The sequence below is a fragment of the Cavia porcellus genome, unplaced genomic scaffold (genome assembly GCF_034190915.1).
Source record: "Cavia porcellus strain 051 isolate PalLab524CR breed Dunkin Hartley unplaced genomic scaffold, mCavPor4.1 scaffold_23, whole genome shotgun sequence".
NCBI lineage: Eukaryota > Metazoa > Chordata > Mammalia > Rodentia > Caviidae > Cavia > Cavia porcellus.
In genome coordinates this window covers 9327599-9347270 of record NW_026947506.1, presented here as the reverse complement: position 1 = coordinate 9347270, position 19672 = coordinate 9327599, and the positions used below count along the sequence as shown (strand labels likewise).

Here is a 19672-nt window from a genome sequence, read left to right as displayed (position 1 = left end):
TCACAGGAGGACCCTTCCTGTTCCTCAGATCAACACACAGGAAAGAAGGGTCCAACACACACCTGAGCATGAGCTGAAAAATACTGTTTCTAAAAACAACTTTGTAACAGGAACCTAATTAGGAACACTACCAAGGAAGCAGGGCAGGTGACATTAGTGACTCAATGTTCCCTTGCTCCCCTCCAGCTCAAGGAAGTGGAAACGGGGGGCCCGGGCTCTGCAGGTGATGGGAAGGCTCGGGGTCCACACACATCACACAGTCACACGCATCCTGCTGACCTGCCAGACACTCTACAGGACAAGTGTCGCTCCTCGGTAAGCCGCTCCTTCATCACTACTGTGCTGCCATCCTCTGTCACAGGTGATCTTCATGTGGCCTCCCGGACCACCCCAGAGCCCCACCGGGGCTGCACTGCCTGTGGTGCCTCTGCTATAATCCTCACTGTTACATCACTACAGAGCTGGTGACCAGTTTGGCAGCACCAGTTGTGTCACAGAAACAAGCGTAAGAGGGCTTTTTTACATTTTCTGCAGGGTGCTGACAGGGCTGTCCTTCCTGACAGGCGAGTGAGCCGCTCTCCCGCCACGCACCCTGGCCTCTGAGCAGGGGAATCAGCCCCTTCATCCCGTCAGATATGTTCAGCATAAACACAAGGGCACAAACAGAGCACCCAACAGACAGTGGCCCTCCCTGGTGAAGGCTCACACAAACATGAAAGGAGGAGCAGGATCCATGGGGCAATCGTGTTTGGTAAGCTTGGCATGCAAAATCCACAAGCCCAGGGATTTTCATGCCAAGTAATCTATCAGGGCAAAGCTATGTAAACGGAGGCATTCATAGAAGCAAAGGAAGTCTGTGCAGTCATTGCAGCAACAGAGAAGCACAGACGTGACGTGCAGGTGATTTAATGACACAAATGCACGCGCTGAGTAAACAAAACATGCAAGGAAAAGATGCTTAGAGGGAAGTCACGAAAATGCTGATGGCAACTTAATGACACAGAAATATAAATGATTTTGCATTTCCCTGCCTTCCAAAGTTTCATAATGAGGTATTAGTGCCACAGTGAAATATATGCTTTTAAAGAGTTAAAATAAACATCTAAGGCAGCTCCGCACAGGCTAGCAACTGTCAGGATGTTATCCACAGGGATAAACAACCCAAAAAGGGCCGATTTTCGGTGAGGATGTATTGCTGATGGCCTCACAGAGTGAAAGTCCAACCCGGCGTACAGTAGAACCCACATGTGGGACGCAGCCATGCACGAGAAGGATCTGCCTCCTGCTCCTCTTCTGTGTTTTCACGTCTCCCTCGAACACTTCTGTGGAGACCTCGCCCTGCAACGCTCTGCAAAGCCAGCCCTGGGCACCATGGAAAGGCTGCCTTTATTTACGGAGCTGTTACATCTCACATTTTCTTCCAAGGGTTACCAATTGTGGAGACTGTTACTAGGTGAGGCCAGTTTTATTGTTGCGTTCACATCGCACAGCTTCCCCAGGGCACACCTCCCACAAAACAACATCATCACGGATCGGCTTTTGCCCACGAGGACAGGAGCTCAGGACGTGAACTGTATAGCAGACACAGTGGTGCACAGGGCAGGAAGACGGGGCGGGGGGAGGTGCGGGGGGAGGCTGCTGCTTGGCCCTGTCATACGCTGAGCATGTGGCAGCGCTCACAGGCCACCGCTGCTCACGTGGCTTTGTCAGCATGTGTGCCAGACAGGAAACCTCTCTACCGGAGGCAGGAACCACCACCTTTCACCCCAGAGAACAGTACACAGCGGTATCAGTAACTATACGTTTTCTCTTAGTCATGGCTATAAAAGGTCCAGGTCCAAACTAATGCAACAGCCTCCCTTTCATGAGGGAAGCCTGGGGCACACCCTCCTGAGAGGCCTCCTCAGCATGCCACCACACGCCCCGATCTGCGTGGGAGACCAGGCTTTCCCTGTAAGCAGCATTTACTGTAAAGTCCCCTTGACTCCTTCCATCCTCTCTCGGACACAACTGAGGCCTCTGCCCTTTCATGAACCCAGTAAATTGGGAGGGCACCCCACCCCTGGTCTGGGGCTCCCTGTGCCCCCAAGGATCTTATCCACCGCCCTCCGCCCCAAGTCCCTGTCATGCCACTTCTCAAGGACATCACAGAGTGAGTGGCTCATATTACTTCATGCTGGACACAGGTGATAAAACTCTGCATCATGACAAATGGCAAAGTGTTCTGTGTGCTGCAAAGCTCTGCAAGAGTGCACAGAATCCCACATGGCCCAACTACAGACAGACGCCTGCTCCACCGAGCCTGAGACCAGGTCAGGCTGCACAGTCCTGGGACACTTCAGGGAGACAGCAGAGTGACCCAGCAAGGACAAGCAAACACCCACTACTACGCGACCAGTCTAAAACCCCACAGCACGTGCACAGTAGAACACAACAGCCTTGCAAAATGCCAGGGAGACTGTGTCTACACACCTCTACACAACTAGCAGCAGGAGCTAACGGGAAGACAAAAGAAGGCAACCATGAGCACCTGCCACTCAGCTAGACAGGAGCTGAGGGGACACAGGCACACACAGCAGGCACACGTGTGCACACCAACCACATTGTAAGTGGAATGGGAGGGCACGGGACTCAGAGCTGAGCTTCTCCAATTGTACTATGTCCTGCAGAGCTGGTTCTGGAAGCCTGTAAACGCTGTTCATAATTACTTCTTTTTCTTTCTTTTGAGACAGTGCCTTACCCTGTAGTCCAGGCAAAGCTCAAAATCACTTAGATAGTCCAGGCCGTCCTCAAACTCACAGTGATCCTCCTGCCTCAGCCTCTTGAGCCCTGGGATTACAGGTGTGAGCCATTTGTCCAGCTCTTTAAAAACCAATCAAAACCCACTCATCTCTAAAATTCAAAAGCAAAATGAAATAAACCTAAATTTCCCTCAAATTGGTGGTGTAATCATACAAGATGGTATTACTTCAAATGACTTATAGCACAAAGTCATCTTATTGGGGCTGGAGATTTAGCTCAGCGGCATAACCGCGTGCCTTGCAAGCAGGTAGTCATGAGTTCGATCCCCGGTACCGATAAAAAGGAAAAAGACAAAAAAAAAAACAAAGTCACCTTATATCCCTAGAGGATTTCACCCTAAGAATAAAAAAATTGGGATTACACAAGTGCATTCCAGCCTGGAAGCCCCACTGTGAAATGTGGGCTCAGTCTCTAAACACTTAGGCCAGGGGAAGCTGGGCAGCTCATCACTGCTTCAGGCCACACAGCCGGCGAGCTTCAGTCAGGGTCTGAACCCAGCAGCTCCCGGGTGCAGTGTGTAACTAACTCGGAGAGCTAGGATGGCTTTCATGCAGCTGGCTGGCAGCTGGCAAGGCAGGGCGGGCACAGCCAGGCCACGCATGCGCTTCCTGAGATGGCAGGAAGCCAAGAAGCAGTCCCTTAAAGGTGAGTGGTGCCTCTCAGCAGAGTGACTGTGTGGCAGCATCGGTGCTGATTCCTGTTATCAGCTTTTATTCACTTTAGCCGCAAGCTGGCCCATGTGTGATTTGTATCTCACATGCAACAAAGAAGCTGGCCAACGAGGGAGAAACGCTCCAGGACTGAGTGAAGGGTGGGCTGACCCCCACCCAGGGCACTATTAGCCTGGATTCCGGGTCACACCAGCAGGCAGGAAGCCTCCGAGGTGCTGTCAAAGCCTGGGGACCATCCTGCAGCTTGCCACCAAGGGAACAGCAACCTAGACGTCAACCAATCGCCAGGCATCCACGCACTGACACAAACCTGTAAGGGCAGGTAGCAGGATGGCGGGGGGTGTGACATCGTGGGCCATGTGTGGCCTTGAGAAGGACGCCCCAGGAATGTAAACAAAGGAGTTACTTACGCAGCCTGCTTTCCTGGCATGCACTGTGTCTCCGTGTGACAGTCTGTGGGAACGACTTCTCTGCAGAAGTGTTCCAGGTAATAAGGAAGGGATGACACCACAGGAACAGGGCGTCGTGTACACTATAATCAAAGACTGGATCAATGGAAGCAACCCACAGCCCCTCCACCACAAAGAAAAAACCAGCAGACATCATGTGCTATGGGGAACAACACACACACCCCGGAGGGATGTTTTCCTTCAAGAAAAGGTCTTGTTATGCTGCCCCAGCTAGCCCCAAACTCCTTGGCACAAGTGATTCTCATGCCTCAGTCTCTCAAGAAGCTCGGAACTGCAGGTGTGTGCCACTTAAAACTGCCTGGTTTAAGAAACATCCTTTCAATAAAAATGAACCATAAGCAGATCAAACCTCTAAAATTAAGATTCTGTTTACATGACCTTTATAGGTAGAAACACTTTTATAGGTAGAAAAATATTAAATTATATCCCTGGGATAAATTCAGCAAAATTCAAAATATGAGAACAACTATGCCAGATAAATGACATGATTCTTCCGATAAATATACTTTCAGAATAACAACAAAAAGGAAGTAGGTTAAAAGATATTAAAAGCACTAAATCAACCAAGTGTAATGTGCAGACTTTGTGATCCTGACAAGTGAATCAACAATAAAAATAAGTCAAAGTATAAAGCAATCTTGGGGTGACAGTGGTACTGTGATTAGTTCTAAGAAAACTGCCGCGCTGGGTATAGTGACATATGCTTGTATTCCTAGATATCAGCAGGCTGAGGCAGGATTATGCATTTTTGAGGCCAAAGGAGGCAACTTAGGAAGCCCTTTCTCAAAACAAAAAAATAAATAAAAGGGACTGGGGATATAGTTCAAGGCACAGTACTGGGTTCACCATCCAGGACTGAACTGACAACAAAAAAGCAGCCTTTGTCTCTCAGTGAAAGGACTCAAATATTCATAAATAAATGATACAACAAAAATGCATGGGACAAGGACAAAAGGAAACAGTGGCAGTAGGAGGATGCCAGCTGGCGACACATCATATTCCTCCTCTACTTCCCTGTGTGCTGGAAACTCGCCACTTTCTTTGAAGCCAGATGAATGACTGCACAATGCACACCCTGAGTGCTGACAAAACCTGGGCCCAGCTTTCCAGGAATTCCTGCTTTGTGGCACGGGGCTTCTGCAGCTGTGTCAGCAGGGCACTGCATGGTCTCCTTAGCTGCCTGTCCCCGGTGTACACCCTCAGCTCCCTGCTCACCCCCTCGGGGCTCAGAGCCCTCACAAGAGAGGCGCCTCGTGAACACCGAGCCCCCATGGCTCTGATGCACTTATCCACCTCATAGGAAAAGAAAGGCCAGCTCCATGGTGGGGCCGTGCACAAGGCCTGGGTTCAATCCCTAGCGCTGCGAAGGAAGGAGTGGCAAACAGAAGCAAGAACGAAAAAACAAATTAAAAACCCAAAGGCCTGCACTTCATCTTTTTCTGTGGTATCAAAAACACATCACATAAAATTTACCAAATTACTGTATCTATGTTTAAATGTGAAGAGTGCAACAGTGTTAGGGAAATGTACACTCCTGTGAAATGAATCCAGAACCTTTTCGTTGTACAAAACCGCAATAAGGTGCAACGGCAAAATATGGTCAATGTTTAAGTATTTTACAAAATCGATCACAGTAAAAATAACACACTGTTATTAACTCTCTTCTCAACGTTCCCTCCTCCTGTGTCAAACACGTCACCATGTCATTTCTGCCACCTTCCTGCAGCAGCTCTAACTCCTCCCTCATCAGTGTCTCCAGCTGTGCAGTCCTGAAGTGACTCGAAACCCCGACCTTTCACGAATACTCTGACTGTGAGATGAGCCGGAAGGTGCACGGTGCCAGGCCCAGTGAACGGGCTGGACACGACACAAGGAAACGGACTCACGTGCCTGCCTTTCTGTCAGATGGCCCTGGGCAACAGCAACACTCGGGGCAGTTCTCATCACACCCCACTGAGACACTCACAAAGGCACTCTCCTGAGCTGCTCCAGCAAGTGGCAACAATGTGTGTTCGAAATGAAATGCCGGGGAGCCTTTCCAGGAAGACAGATGACAGTGTGTCTGTCTTTCGCTGTAATGCTTTTTTCAGTGTGAACATTCCCTGCATATTTTGATCACCCCTTGTATACTTACTAAACACCAAAAGTTGCTTCCTCTTTTTCCCTTCCTTCTTGCAGGGCTGGGCTAGAACCCAGGACCATCACATGCTAGGCGATCACTCTGCCACCACGCCACACCACAGCCCTAAGATTTTGCCCAGACTACCTTGCATCTGCTTCTAGCTACCACAGAAGCACTCAAAGCACCATTCTCCTGGTGATCTGCCTTCCAGGTCCTTGGCACAATGACAGCAGGTAGGAAAGGCACCTGGTCTCCAGCGTCTGCAGTGTGACTGCAGGCGTGCGTGCAGCTCAGCGGTAAGGTGTGTGCTCTGCACAGGTTAAGACCCAAGGTTTGATCCCCAGCCCTGCAAGGAGAAAAAGGTAGAAGGAAAAAAGTATGCCTGTCCACAGCAGGCAAGAGAGGCCTGGACCAGTGAGGGACCTAGGGTGCTGCTGACAGGATGACTCCAGTAAGCACCAGAGTCCAAGAACCAGATGCCCTGGATCAAGTACCTATGGACACCATGCCTCATTTGACAGATTTAAAGATGCCTATGCATGCATACAAAATAATACAGACCAGTTGGCTGTCAATTTGGTAATGATAACTTAGCAAGATATGTAAGAAAAATGCCCCGGTACTGTTGTAACTATAGCTCTAGTTAACTTTGTATTAGATGAACCCTCAATCATACCTGTTTCAAAATTACTTCCACACATTATTCTTCCTAAGCACAACTCCCAGCTGCAGCCCACAATGAGACCATTCCAGAATGACAGACATTCTACACAAAGCTGGGGACATAGCAGTGCCATGCCAGCCTGCAGCCTATCCACAAAGAAGACCCCACACTCTGGGAGCACTGAGGTAAAGGGACACTCGCTCTAAAGCAGGAGTCCAGATGTGATCCAAAGAAAGGCACAGAGCAGAGAGGCAGCGTCTCCACACACCCCACCCCAAACCCCTGCAAAGCAGGGAGCTGTGGGCCAGGCTTAGGACATTTCCCCCAAGGGGCCCTGCTGAGCAGCACAGGAAGCAGCAGCTGTCAACACAGGCCTGACAGCAGCCAGGCGACAACAGCTGCCCTGGTGGCTGCAGCCATCCATGGTAGCTGCCGGTCAATACAGGCTGTGTGTGCAGGGGCTGCACCACCAGGACAGGCACAGGAACTGCTCAAGTCTCAGACCAGCTTCAGCAGCAGGAGGGTCCAGCAGGCATGCGCGAACACAAGCACACATGCGTGTGTGACTACCCACAGTGAGGCCGGGAGGATCACCAGACTACTCACTTTGTCTGCATTAACTGGTTCTCTTCTTTTCCAATTATACAGGATCACAAATAAAACTTCCGGGCCTGGGGATTTAGCTCAGCGGCATAAGCACCTGCCTTGCAAGCAGGCAGTTGTGAGTTTGATCCCCAGTACCGGCAAAAAAAAAAAAAACAAATAAAACTTCCATCTTGAAGGAATAAAGTATATATGCAGCCTAAAGGGAAGAAGATGGTCATATCTGTAAGACTTCAATGCAAAATTTATGATATCAAACTTGTGGCTCTCTTAAAAATCACATAAATATTCCAAGCAAATGGGTCTCACGAAGGGTGTGGCTTAATTCTTCAGGAACATGAACCACTCAGGAGGACTGTAAATTAGGGAAGGATGGATATCAGTGGCCCTATCCTAGGTGGCCTTGCCCAAGTAACCTGTAAACTATAAGTGAGTGAGCTCCTATGAGTGGAATGGGCCCAGGGCAGCACAGCACACAGACAGACCAAGATTCGGAAGTAGGAACCTGGTCTGGAACCTATGTGTGACACCATACTGGACAGCCTGCATTTGACACACCACAGGGGACCTCCACCTGCATGCACCCGCCAGCTAAAGCACTCTCACAGCTGGTGGGGTTGTGGGTTGGTGCTCTGGGGTGGCCAGGAAGCCCGGCCACAGGCTGAGTGCTCTGACTCAGCCAGCTCTTGGGACTACTGGGGCTCTGGGTCTCCCTGGGACCCCGCACATGTGTGCAACTCCACTGACATGGATGACACACATGGTGAGCCCTCTGCAGACACACGGCAGCATGTGGGTGACGGCTCCACGTGTGTCACGCATGGTGACTTTCTTGGCTGACCTCATCGTGTAGGATACAGTAAACTTTTGTCCCTCAAGCCATGTCTTCCACAGCTAATTCATACTTCAAACAATTTGTTTTCACACAGTTGAAAATCCTCCTATGGATATCGATGTTTCAATAAACACGATCTGAGAGAAAAACCTCTATCAATATGACTGCAAACTGCATTTCCTCCTTGGCTAAACTCCTAGAACCAAAGAAATTCCAAAAATGCATTACACTCAATGGTTTCTACACAAGAATGAACAGCAGAAAAATCTGTGAGTCACTGAACTTATTTATGCAACAATCTCTAGATGAGAGGGCTGTTTAAAATGTTATTTTATTTTTGCAAAGGCTCTGCAAAGATCTGTGACAGCTTAAAATTTTGAACTTGTCATCATGGCACCCAGCCCAGGGCCTCTGGGGCCAAGGGTGGCTCCCAGCACCCTTCCTGCAGAGCACAGGCCATTCGCTGGAGACAGGCTGGCTAGGCGGGTGGGCAAGTGGAATCTGGACACACTGGCCGGGATACAGGCAAGCAGTCCCAGGGAAGAGCAGCTAGCTGGTAGGGTACACTCGGGAAGCAGCATCCTCGAAGCCCACCAGCAAGGCCACAGCCACTGGGAGCTGGGAACCAGAAACAGAAGATATGAAGCCCAGAAAAGGTAACATACAGACGAGCAAGCCTTGGGTCTCAAGAGAGCATGGGGGAAGACGGCAGAGAATGGGAAAGGCGACCACCAGCACAGCTGGTCCCACAGCTGGGGTGACACCCAGCAGCCAGCTACTTGTCTCCTGGGGCCCTGAAACACAAGCACTTCTCTTAAAGAACTAAGAGAATGCATTCATGTGTAAGGCCAGTGAAATACACCCAGATCATAATCTTAACAGGAAAAAATACTTTTTCACTGTTTTAGCCATTTGTCACAGTAGCTGCACATCTGTGTGTCTGTACGAGAGACAGAGATGGGAAGTGATCTGTGTATGCTCCCTTGTATGATGAATGGCAGGGTGTATGCCCATATGGCGAATTATCAGTGGATAGTTTTACCCACCTTATGTGCCATGTTCTCTTTTTGTGTATCTGTAATTTATTGAATGTTTTGCTTTCATTTTCTTGTACAATTAGCCCAGTTCAGTACAATGTCACATGAGAACCCGCTGATGATGACCTGGAAGTCCACTCCTAGGCATATGCTTGAGAGAAATAAAAGAATACACACCTACAAAGATGGCTCAGCTGGTAGAGCAGAGCACTGCAGACCTGCAAAAGACCTGATCTAAAATATTCTCTGCAGCTGTGTTTCTGATAGGCAAGAACTAGAAATAGCCCAGATGTTTGCCAACAGAAGGACTAGATACACTGTGATGTATTTATATAATGGAATTTACCTAATACTAGCACACCTGAGACACAGATGAATTTCAAAATATTGTAGAGTTTTGAAAAAGAGGCCACACTGTATGACTCCACTTCCACATTCCTGGGTCTGTTTCTTTGCTCCTTTTGCAGATACAGTTCTGGGCTGCTCCACAGAAGAGGAACTGGCTGAGAGCCAGGGCTGGAAAGAGCACCCAGCTGTGATAATGACTACCATCACTAAGTGTTTAAGGGCTCAGCACTATCCTGAAAGTTGAGCATCGTTTCTGTTTAATGGAAGATAAAATAGGGCATGGACAGAGTGTATGGCTTGCCCACAGCTGTACAGAAATTAAGTGCTCCAGCTGGGTCTGTAGCTGAAGACTCTTCTTTCCAGAACAGCATATTTCACCCCAAAGGCACTTTGGTCAGGGGGTGGGGGGAGAACCTTAGAAAAAGTAACACTGTCTATTGTCTTGCAGATTTTGTGTAGGGTAGAGACCACCTCCTCTCTCCTAAACACTGGGTCACAGCCCCAAACCTTTTTATTTTTGAGGTATAACCTCACTAATTTCCTAAACTGGCTTTGAACTTGCAAATCTCTAGCCTCAGCCTCCCCATTAGTAGAGACTATAGGCATGTGCTTGGTTTGTAAAGGATTTTGAGGGCAGGTCCGTAGAGCTATAGTGAGCTTCCTAACAGTTACTATACAGGACAAAGATGCAAACTGCTTTACAAATTATTTTTATGAAGTAGATAATGAAGTTGCAATAGAGAGATGAAGCAAGAAATGAGAGAGAAGCACAGAATGAAGACAGTGATTCAGATGAGAAACAGAGCAATAGTGTAAATAAGTATTTGAGCTAGTAGAAATGCTCCAAAATGGTCATGTTCTAACTAGGCTGCAAAATGTTACTAGGTGAAACCTATTGGAGAATACCAACACTGCAATTCAACCTGGAAACTGTAATAGCCGAATTGGAACTGGAATTGATAAAAGACCAATTAACAAAGGAAGAACAATTTGGATCTGCCCAAAGAACTCTGCTAAAGAGTTCTGGACCAGACCTGTGAACAGACAGGTAAAACATTATAAGAACCTCCTAACAAAACAGCAAGGCCAGCAGGAAGTCAGTTATGTCCTACAAAAAAGGCAGGAAAAAACAACACAACACGGGTGCTATCTCTGTAAGCAATACTTTTATGTGGAACACGCTGTTTTTATGTGTCATAATTAAAGTAGATTATTTTTGTTGTTTTATTTTCATCTTAGTTCACATAGGAATTCGTGGTTTTTTTAGATTTCATAAAAACACGGATGTTGAAAATGTTGATGTTTATTACAAGCATTAAATAAGCATTAATAATACTTTATTTTACTGGTATTTTATTTTCCTGGTAGTTGGAATGCTTTGAAGATTCTTTTTTTTTTTTCTTTCACTTTTAGTAGACTGTGGTATTACGTATGAAAGTCAAGAGGAAAGGCCGTTTTCATAGAAGTGACCCTGAATCAAAAGAAACAGACAGACAGATGTGGGACAGATAAGACAGTCATTTCAGCATCCTGGCTGAGCCCAGCTTCCCAACGGGACCCATGAGACATCAGACATGCAAGTGGTCATTCTGGATGTTCCAACCCAGCTGAGCTCTCAGATAACCCCCAGCCAACATCCTATGGTGTGGAAGAATTATTTAGAATTGTAAGCAACAAATTGCTCATTGTCTTAAGCCATTAAATTGTAGGGTGACTGTTACACAGCAATAAATAACAAAACAGTAGGGGGAGGGGGCTTAAATTGCATCACATGATGTAAATTGCAGTTTTCACTCAATTCCCTGATTTTTTTGGGGGGGGGAGGGTTGTTTTTGTTTTTCTTTTTGTCTTTTTGAGACACGGTTTCTCTATGCAGTTCTGGCTTGCCTTGAGCTCCTTTGTAGCCCAGGCTGGTCTCTCCTCCTGCCTCAGCCTCCCAAGTGCTGAGATTACAGGCGTGAGCCACCACGCCCGGCTAATTCCCTGATTTTGAAATGATCCATTGATTGGTCTCTCTGTGCCTCTCTCCTCACTCCCTCAGTGTGTGTGTCTGTGTGAAACTCAGCGCCTTGGGCATGCTAGACAAGCAGCTACACTTCTAGCCCACTGCTGTTCTCTTTGTACTTAAGATTCAGGAGCCCCTGTACTTTACATATTTATTAGATCAAATTTGTCAAATGGTACTGACCATATAGCCTAACTGTAACATTCAATATCTCTACCCTGATAGCGTTCAAGCATCAAATTTGGCACTGTGATCATCCATAACCCCCTTGGTCCATTATTTTGACTCTAGCTAGAAAACTTTTCCATCAAGTCTCTGCCTTATCTAGGAAATTTTCTTTATCTTTTTCTGTAAAGTCTGTTTTCAGTTTTTGAGAAGTGAAATTCCTTCTGCACAGTTCTTCCAACAGATATAATAATGGACCACTGTTGAAGTCACTCTGGTCTGGTAATGATTTTGACAAGATTTTGCTGTTCCCAGGCTTAATTAAATAAAATAAAATTAAAAATTAAAAATTTTTTATTTTAATTTTAAAAAATTTTAAAATTAAAAAATTATTTTAATTTTAAAAAATTAAAATAAAATAAAAAAAATCTCAGCTTTCACTTGGCAGACTCTGTCATGTCCTCTATAATCTTCCTTCTCAAAGCTCATTACAATTTAGAGATGAAAAGGTAGAACATCCTTGGAAACCAAAGCTGACAGACATATTGTCATACTGTAAGAGCTTACTAAACACAACAAAATTCATAAAATTAAAAGAACAGAAACACTCCTTATTTACACCCACCTTATGCTTCAAGAAACTTAACCTTACACAGGAAGCTCCAGTCAAAAAGTTTCACATAATGGTAAGACCTGTAAACAGGCAAGGAAAACACGGCAGAGAGACAGGACAGGGACACAGCGCCGTCCCTCCCAGCTCCCTAGGGTAAAGCCATGTCACCTGCACACAAAGCACAGAAATCCAGCTCCCCACCATGAAAATGGCACCTGCTGAAGCCATCTAAAATGTCCACAGACAATTCAACCGATCCAAAAGAAAGGAATCGAAGTACATCGCTTTTTACCCTTTTGTTCTGGGGGTTGTATACAGTTTACTATTGGTAACTGGCTTCAGATGTGTCTTGGATATTTAAAAGGTGTCATATAAGCCAGGAACACTGGTGGCAGGGACACCTGGAGAGAAGCCAAGTGGGGCTGGAGGATAGAGAACGCCTGTTTCACAAATTCAGAGTAAACCACCCCTCCATATGGCCTATAAATGGAGAAGTTTGCCTGCCATTCCTCAGACAGATGTCTAGAATATATAAAGAATTCAAAAAACTTAAGCTTCCCCAAATAAAAGACCTAATCAAAAAATGACCAAGCAAAATGCATACTTTACAGAACAGACAATAAATACATGAAGAAATGCTAACTACACTGACCACAAAAGAAATGGAAATTAGGGGCTGGAGATTTAGCTCAGTGGCATAAGCGCCTGCCTTGCAAGCAGGCAGTCGTGAGTTCAATCCCCGTTACCAATAAAAAGGAAAAAGACCAAAAAAAAAAAAAAAAGAAAGAAATGGAAATTAAACCAACACTTATACTCCAGAAAGAAGGGGCCAGCATCGAGAATTAAATAATAACAGATGCAGGACTGGGGATGTAGCTCAGTGGCATAAGCACTTGCCTAGAAGGCACAAGGGCCTAAGCTCAATTCCTGGTACCAAAAACAAACAAACTAAAATACTAATAATAATAACAGATGCTTCAGGTGGGGGAGGAAACTTTCCATATTGTCAGTTGGAATGCAAACTAGTAAAGCCACTATAGAAATCATTAGGGAGATTCTTCAAAATATTCTTTAAAAATTCCATTTGACTCAGCTTTTCCCCTTCTAGGAATCTTCCTGAAAAAGTCAAAGTGACCACATCATAGTGATTCATGCATGCAGTACTGTACCCCAGTTTAGAGCAGTACAATTTATAGTACAGCAATTAAATCTTAGAAACAGCCTATATGTCCATCAACAGATGAATCAAAGAAAATGCAGAATTTACACAGTGCAGTATTCAGTCATAAAGAGTAAACCTAAGACATCTCAAGACCATAACGTTTACTGAATAAATGAGACATGCAAAGTTAAATATCACGTTTCTGTGATATGAGAAACCCCAAATATGAATAAAGAGCAGGCCTTCCCTGGGGAGGTGGAGCCCAGCAGGTGCCGGATGTGTCTTGCCTGCTGAAGTCAACACGACACTGCCGTGCGCAAGCTAAGGGGACACCTTCTCCCAAGCAGAGCTCACACCCTCTATGGCCTGGAGACACACTCCTGCTGGACCACAGAGTCACACATGATGGCTGGCATCACTAACAGTGTTTTCCAAACTGTCTTCGCCCTGAGGAATGCCACTCCCATAGCAGCAAGTCACACTTGCCCCTGCTGCCATGCTGCAAATCTGACTCTTTGGTGACCCCCTGAAGCCTTCCTCTGGGGTCCCAGCTCTCTATCATCCACCCCGCATCATGAATGGATGGAGAAAGCCTCAGGATGTGGGAGATTCACATTCTTCTCCTGCTAAGTGAGAACCTGTCAGCGACTTTGCCATGGAACCAGAATCATTGTTGCAGTGCCATGGAAGCCATTGGTGTCATCACAGAGCCACTCCTGGTGTCTTCAGCAGCTCCACAAAGCGCAGCATGAATCCCTGGTTCTCCTGCTCTAAAGGCAAGCTCTGGGGCAAGCTCTGCCAGCACTGACACCGGAGAATGACTCCCTGCTTCTGGGGAGCAGCAGACCCAGCCCAGCTGGACCACAACTTCCCCGTCCATCACACCCTGACATCCCTGCACCTGAGGACAATCCCTGCATCTCCACTGTTCTTCCAGAAAGTCAGCCCTTCTGGACTCCTCCTGGGAGCCACAGCCATCCCAAAGGAGCCCAAGGTGCTGCCTCACATCACTGGCTGAGCAAGGAAGCCAGACGCCAGGACCTGAGCCTGGTAGCAGGCACAGTTGGTGGTAGGCGGACTCCTTGGACAGGGGCACTGGCAGCAGGTACAATGCCTGATCCAGAGCCTTGTTTTCTCCCAACCAGGCAAGAGTCCACCCTCACTGACCCTCACGCCTGGGCACCCTGAGCTGACGACTAGCTGAGTCAACCAGGACAAGGTGCTCCCCTGTCATGATTCAGGCCTCACGCCGTTTGCATTGTGCATTTGTGATTGGTTCATTGTCTAGCTCTTGGATTGATGGTATCAGGGCTACACCATCAATTCACTCCACTCCACAAGGGGTGGAGCCAGTATGCAATGTAATGGCAGGAAGAAGGTGTGTCTCCCTCTCTTGCCAGTTTCCGCTTTGCTGTTTGCAGCCACCATGAACTGCGGCCCCACCATGCCACCCTGCCTTGGAGCCAACTGAGTATGGACTGAAACATCCCAAAGCTATAAGAAATAAACCTTTCCTTTCCCAACTTTGGGCATCAGATATTTTGCCTCAGCCATGAGTGAAAAATAACTAAGACATCCCCCATCCTGAAGAAGCCCGACTCAGGCTCCAGAGGGAAACACCTCACTCGGTTTGCTGGCCTATCATGACTAATTCTGAAAACAAAAGCAACGCACAATAAAAATCACCATGTACGCACAGACATTTCTGTGAGACTCAGGAGAAAGAACATACCCGGTGCTGCCCTCACCCTTGATACAGATAGCAATTACCAACCCAAAATATTAAATAATGGCACAGAAAACGTTGAAATGAAAGGAATTTTGCAAAGGAGAAATAACAACACAGTACCAGAAACAGTCAATTTGAAAAACAAAGCTTTGCTTTTAGAAATTAAAAATATAATGAATAAAAACAGATGAGTTCATTAAACAGACACCACTAAAGAAGGATTCCCAAGCTAGATGACAGATCTGAACAAATTCTGCAGCACTAGGAAGTAAAAACATTTAACAGATTAACAGACACCAGCAGCAGGCTGATGTGCCATCACCTGCAGTGTGATCATCTGGGGCCTGAGCCTGGGTGGACAGAGACAGTGGACAAGAGCTGTGTGTGAAGAGTGGCACACTGGGAATTTTCAGCAACGGACGAAGGACTTGAGTGCAGATCCAAAAAACACAATATATACCAACCAGCATAAGTCAGACCTCCCCACCTAGACACACTGCAGTAAAGTGCAAAGGAAGATTTTTAAACAGCCGGAGAGGACAGGCAGATACTACAATGAGCTCTCACTGGAAAAACCCTCCCCAGCAATAACAAAGCCCAGATGACAGCACAGAATTCAGAGAAAACCTGTCAACTATTACTGTCACCCACAAACCCACTGCCTCTCAAGAATGAAGATGAAATACAGATTCCTCCAACTAGGCAGTAAGAGTTTAGGGCCAGAAAATCATCACCAGAGAAACTTTCAAAGAATACAGAGTAAAAAGGGGGAAATCAGACTAGAGATGGGAGACCCAGGAGGAACAGTTCTGATCACAACCACCGCAAATAAACATGAACACAAAGGAAGCAACATTTCCCACACTGAAAGCAGGAAACACAGTGTGCATCAGGGAGAAAATAAGAATCTGAAAAGTCAGCATTTCAGTAAAGGGTGTAAGGAAGAGGAGATCATTAGAGTTAAGGCACTTCACAACTCACTGTATTTTCCTGACAAAAGTTAAATATGGATAATTTTCAACTCTGTTACTTTAAAAGTAAATGCCTCACTATGAAAAAATTTCCAAACCAATAAAGACGAAAAACACCCTAGGAAAACCAGAAGTGTGCACACCTTGTTTTTCACAAAGGAGAACAGGCACACAGCCCACAGGTCTACAGCAGAGTACAGCACAGTACCTGCCTGGTATGCACCGCCTTGGGCTGTGTGGGAACCACTCAGACTGCTTCAAAGCCCAGGGGCATTCAAGGACACCTAAGGATGTGACCCCGCTTGTCTAGCACACATGCACAATGGGATACAGTTATGTAACCATGACTTAGCTCAGGTAAACGCCCATGCGCTGGTTACAACACTATTTAAGAATGTAAATACGAGGTAACAACCTGTATAAGAATTATACAATGAAGACACAGGCAGCTCTCTTGCACACTCACTCTGCTTTTCTGCTCTGCTCCACGCTGCCTGCTGTGGTTGCTGATGTCTTGCACACGTGTGTTCTTTAACCTTGGGATCTCATTCATGAAAATCTCCCGTGAGTCCCCTGAACAGGGTGACAGGCTCCACCCCCAGCACAGCAAAAAAGAAAAACAAACACACAGCAAGTAAATATTATTCAAAAGAAAATGAAGGGAATAATGCCTTACTTCAGCTGTTGCCAACTACAACTGACACAAAGTTGTGAAAACTTGGTTTATGAGTGAACAGGGTGGAACTCTGACCTGAAAAATGAAAATTATAAACCACTCAGGAGGCTGCTGCAAGACAATCCCAAATTCAAGGCCAGCCTGGAAACTTAGCCTGACCGAGAGTCTCAAAACAAAGTTTCTGGAAGGGCGTGTGGTTTTAAAAGCACATCCTTGATAAATTGCTAACAATAAAAGAAAAGTCTTGATAGTATCTAAGAGGATACTGTGATGGGAGCAACAACACAAGTGACAGCTGATTTTTTAATCAGGGAAACTTAAAAAGAAGACAGGGAATTATGTAATGCTACCTGTAATGATAAAACTATTAGCTGAAAACACGTAAAACATCCTTCAAATATAAGAACCAAGAAAACAGGAACTAAGAACACTAATCGCCAGCATACAACACCAGATAAAAACCAGGATCTGCCAGAAGCCGTGAGGTAGTAAATATGAGGGTAAACGTCCACAGCTGGGGCCAGGGACAAGCGCCATGGTGGAGCACTCGCTAGCATTCTTTCTCTGAGCCTTTCTGGAAGACACAGGTTGCTTAATACAAGACCAAGAGTTACTACAAGACCTACAAGGTAGGCATTTATAGAATATATGTAAACAGCAGTACAGTGAACAGGTTGGGAACGCTTCTACAGTGCTGCAGAGTTCTTCATTTTACAAGAAGCAGTATAATCTCTAAGTAGACAGGGACAAGTTAAGGATGCATGTTTTAATCACAAATACAACTACTAAAAAAGACACTGAAGAGAGTAATAAAAACAAAATTAGCCCTGAGGGAACTGAGGGAAACAGTAGCAGAACACTCTCACATGGATACATACACATGAAAGCAACAGCAAACCAGAAGGTCTCAGTTCTTAATCACAGCAGTTATGAATGCTAAAATAGCAAACACAGGCGCATGCTCCACAGCAAGGTACTGGACAGGTTCCTGCGAAGCACCTCGTTTGTACACTGTTAATTTATTTACACTGCGCTCAGCACTAATCACTCAGCCCCATCAGGGTGCAGGTTATCTCACACATGTGTTTCCTCCAGGGGACACAGCTCAGCCTCCTGCATTCAGCAACACTGGTCAGCAGCACACAGCCTGGAACTGGGTGCTGTTCCCAACAGCAGGCCACCAAGGAAAAGGTATAAGCTGTGCAGAAAGTGGCACTGGGCAGCCTGACACCTCCAGAACTGAACTAGGAAGGACAGAGCCCCCTAATCCAACCCTAGCTGGGAACACACATGCTCAAAGCACTCAAATATTGATTTTTTCAAATTATGTTAAAGGCAGTAGATATATTGATTTTTTTTGTTTTGTTTTGAGACAGGGTTTCACGATGCAGTTCAGCCTGACCTTGAACTTGCTTTGTAGCCCAGGCTGCCCTTGAACGCACAGTGATTCTCTTGCCTCAGTCTCCCGAGTGCTGGGATTACAGGCGTGTGCCATCAAGTACTAATTGTGAGAACAAGTCAACTTTGTCATTTTTATGAATGCGGAACCCTCCAAAATTAGATCAACTGTGTAATCGTTAAGAATATTAAATATAAACAACTAAATCAAATCAGAATTAGGAGCAAAACTGGCCCAAATGTACCACATGTACAAAAAGTACACTTAATATAAAGACACAGGTTGGAAATAAGAGGATGGAAAACAGTCGCCCACCCAACACAGACGGAATTTTTAAAACTGGAATAGCCACACAGCTAGCCAGTGAGGTAAACTAGTTAGCCTACACTTTGCGAGATAGAAAACACAGCTCCCTGGCTTCCCTGGTGAAACCTACCAAACACATGAGGGAGGCAATACAATTTCCACATCACTGTAGAGGATTCACATAAACCCATTACCAAAATTCACAGAAAGAATTACAACTAAAACACAGTCACAGTTCATGACCCTAAAACGAAAACATCTTTAGCAAGAGAATGGAAAATTCACAATCAGTCATTTATAAAAATGACAATATATCATGATTATGGGGATTATTAGCCCAGGAACACACAGTTTGGATTGACCATTCATGACGCTGTAATTTGTATGGCTTGCTGCCAGGCAGCCTGACCCGCTGGTAGCACCTGCATGATTGTCCCATGCACAACTGTAACGCTTCCACCACTGGTGTCCAGGCCACCAGATGGGACAGTCAAGCATGTGCCACTGGATGGTAAAGTCAGTTACCACATGGGACAGTCACACAGATTCCATGAGTAGGGAAGCTGGCAGGACCCTGTTAATACTTGAGAATTGATGTCATTTACCACAGAAACATCTGAGCAAAGCTCCACATGCATTCTGGGTTTAAAACAAGACAAAGGCCAACAAAAACACCTCAGCTGACAAGAGAAATTTCCTGAATCACACCCATGTCAGCACCAGAAGTGCGGCAAAGGGCAGAGCGCGTGAGCAGCGTGCTCGCGGCCCTGGGTTTGATCCTCAACACTGCAAAACACAAAGATAGCAGCAGGCTGTGTGCACGCCTGATGACACCCAAGGGCTTCCTCTCAAAGACTGCTAACCAGGCAAGAAGGTGCGCTACGCACCAGTTCCACCCCTGCTGTGGGTGGTCCCACAGTACCACCTGGTAAGGAAAACACGTCAAAGGAAGAGCTGGAGCAGAGCGCTTGCCCAGTGTGCGTGGGGCCCTGGGTCAATTCCTCAGCACCCTGCTAGATGAACGCAAAGATGAGGGAAAGAAATGTGGGCTACATAACTGTCAACCAAAGAAATTCCTGTGTCTAAGCTGTCTA

General features: G+C 46.3%; 1 protein-coding gene across 10 annotated transcripts in view; it reads right to left on the bottom strand.

Moving 5' to 3' along the window:
- The window catches only part of Marchf8 (membrane associated ring-CH-type finger 8), an 89626-nt gene that overhangs the window by 55784 nt on the left and 14170 nt on the right, over window positions 1–19672 (bottom strand). Inside the window, exon 1 of one of the 10 annotated variants that reach the window (XM_063233783.1) lies at window positions 280–427. The exons of the other annotated variants lie outside the window; for them this stretch is intronic. The gene's annotated coding sequence lies outside the window, so the exon portion shown is untranslated. Of the gene's footprint in view, window positions 1–279; window positions 428–19672 lie in introns of those variants that run through there. 10 annotated transcript variants of the gene reach the window in all.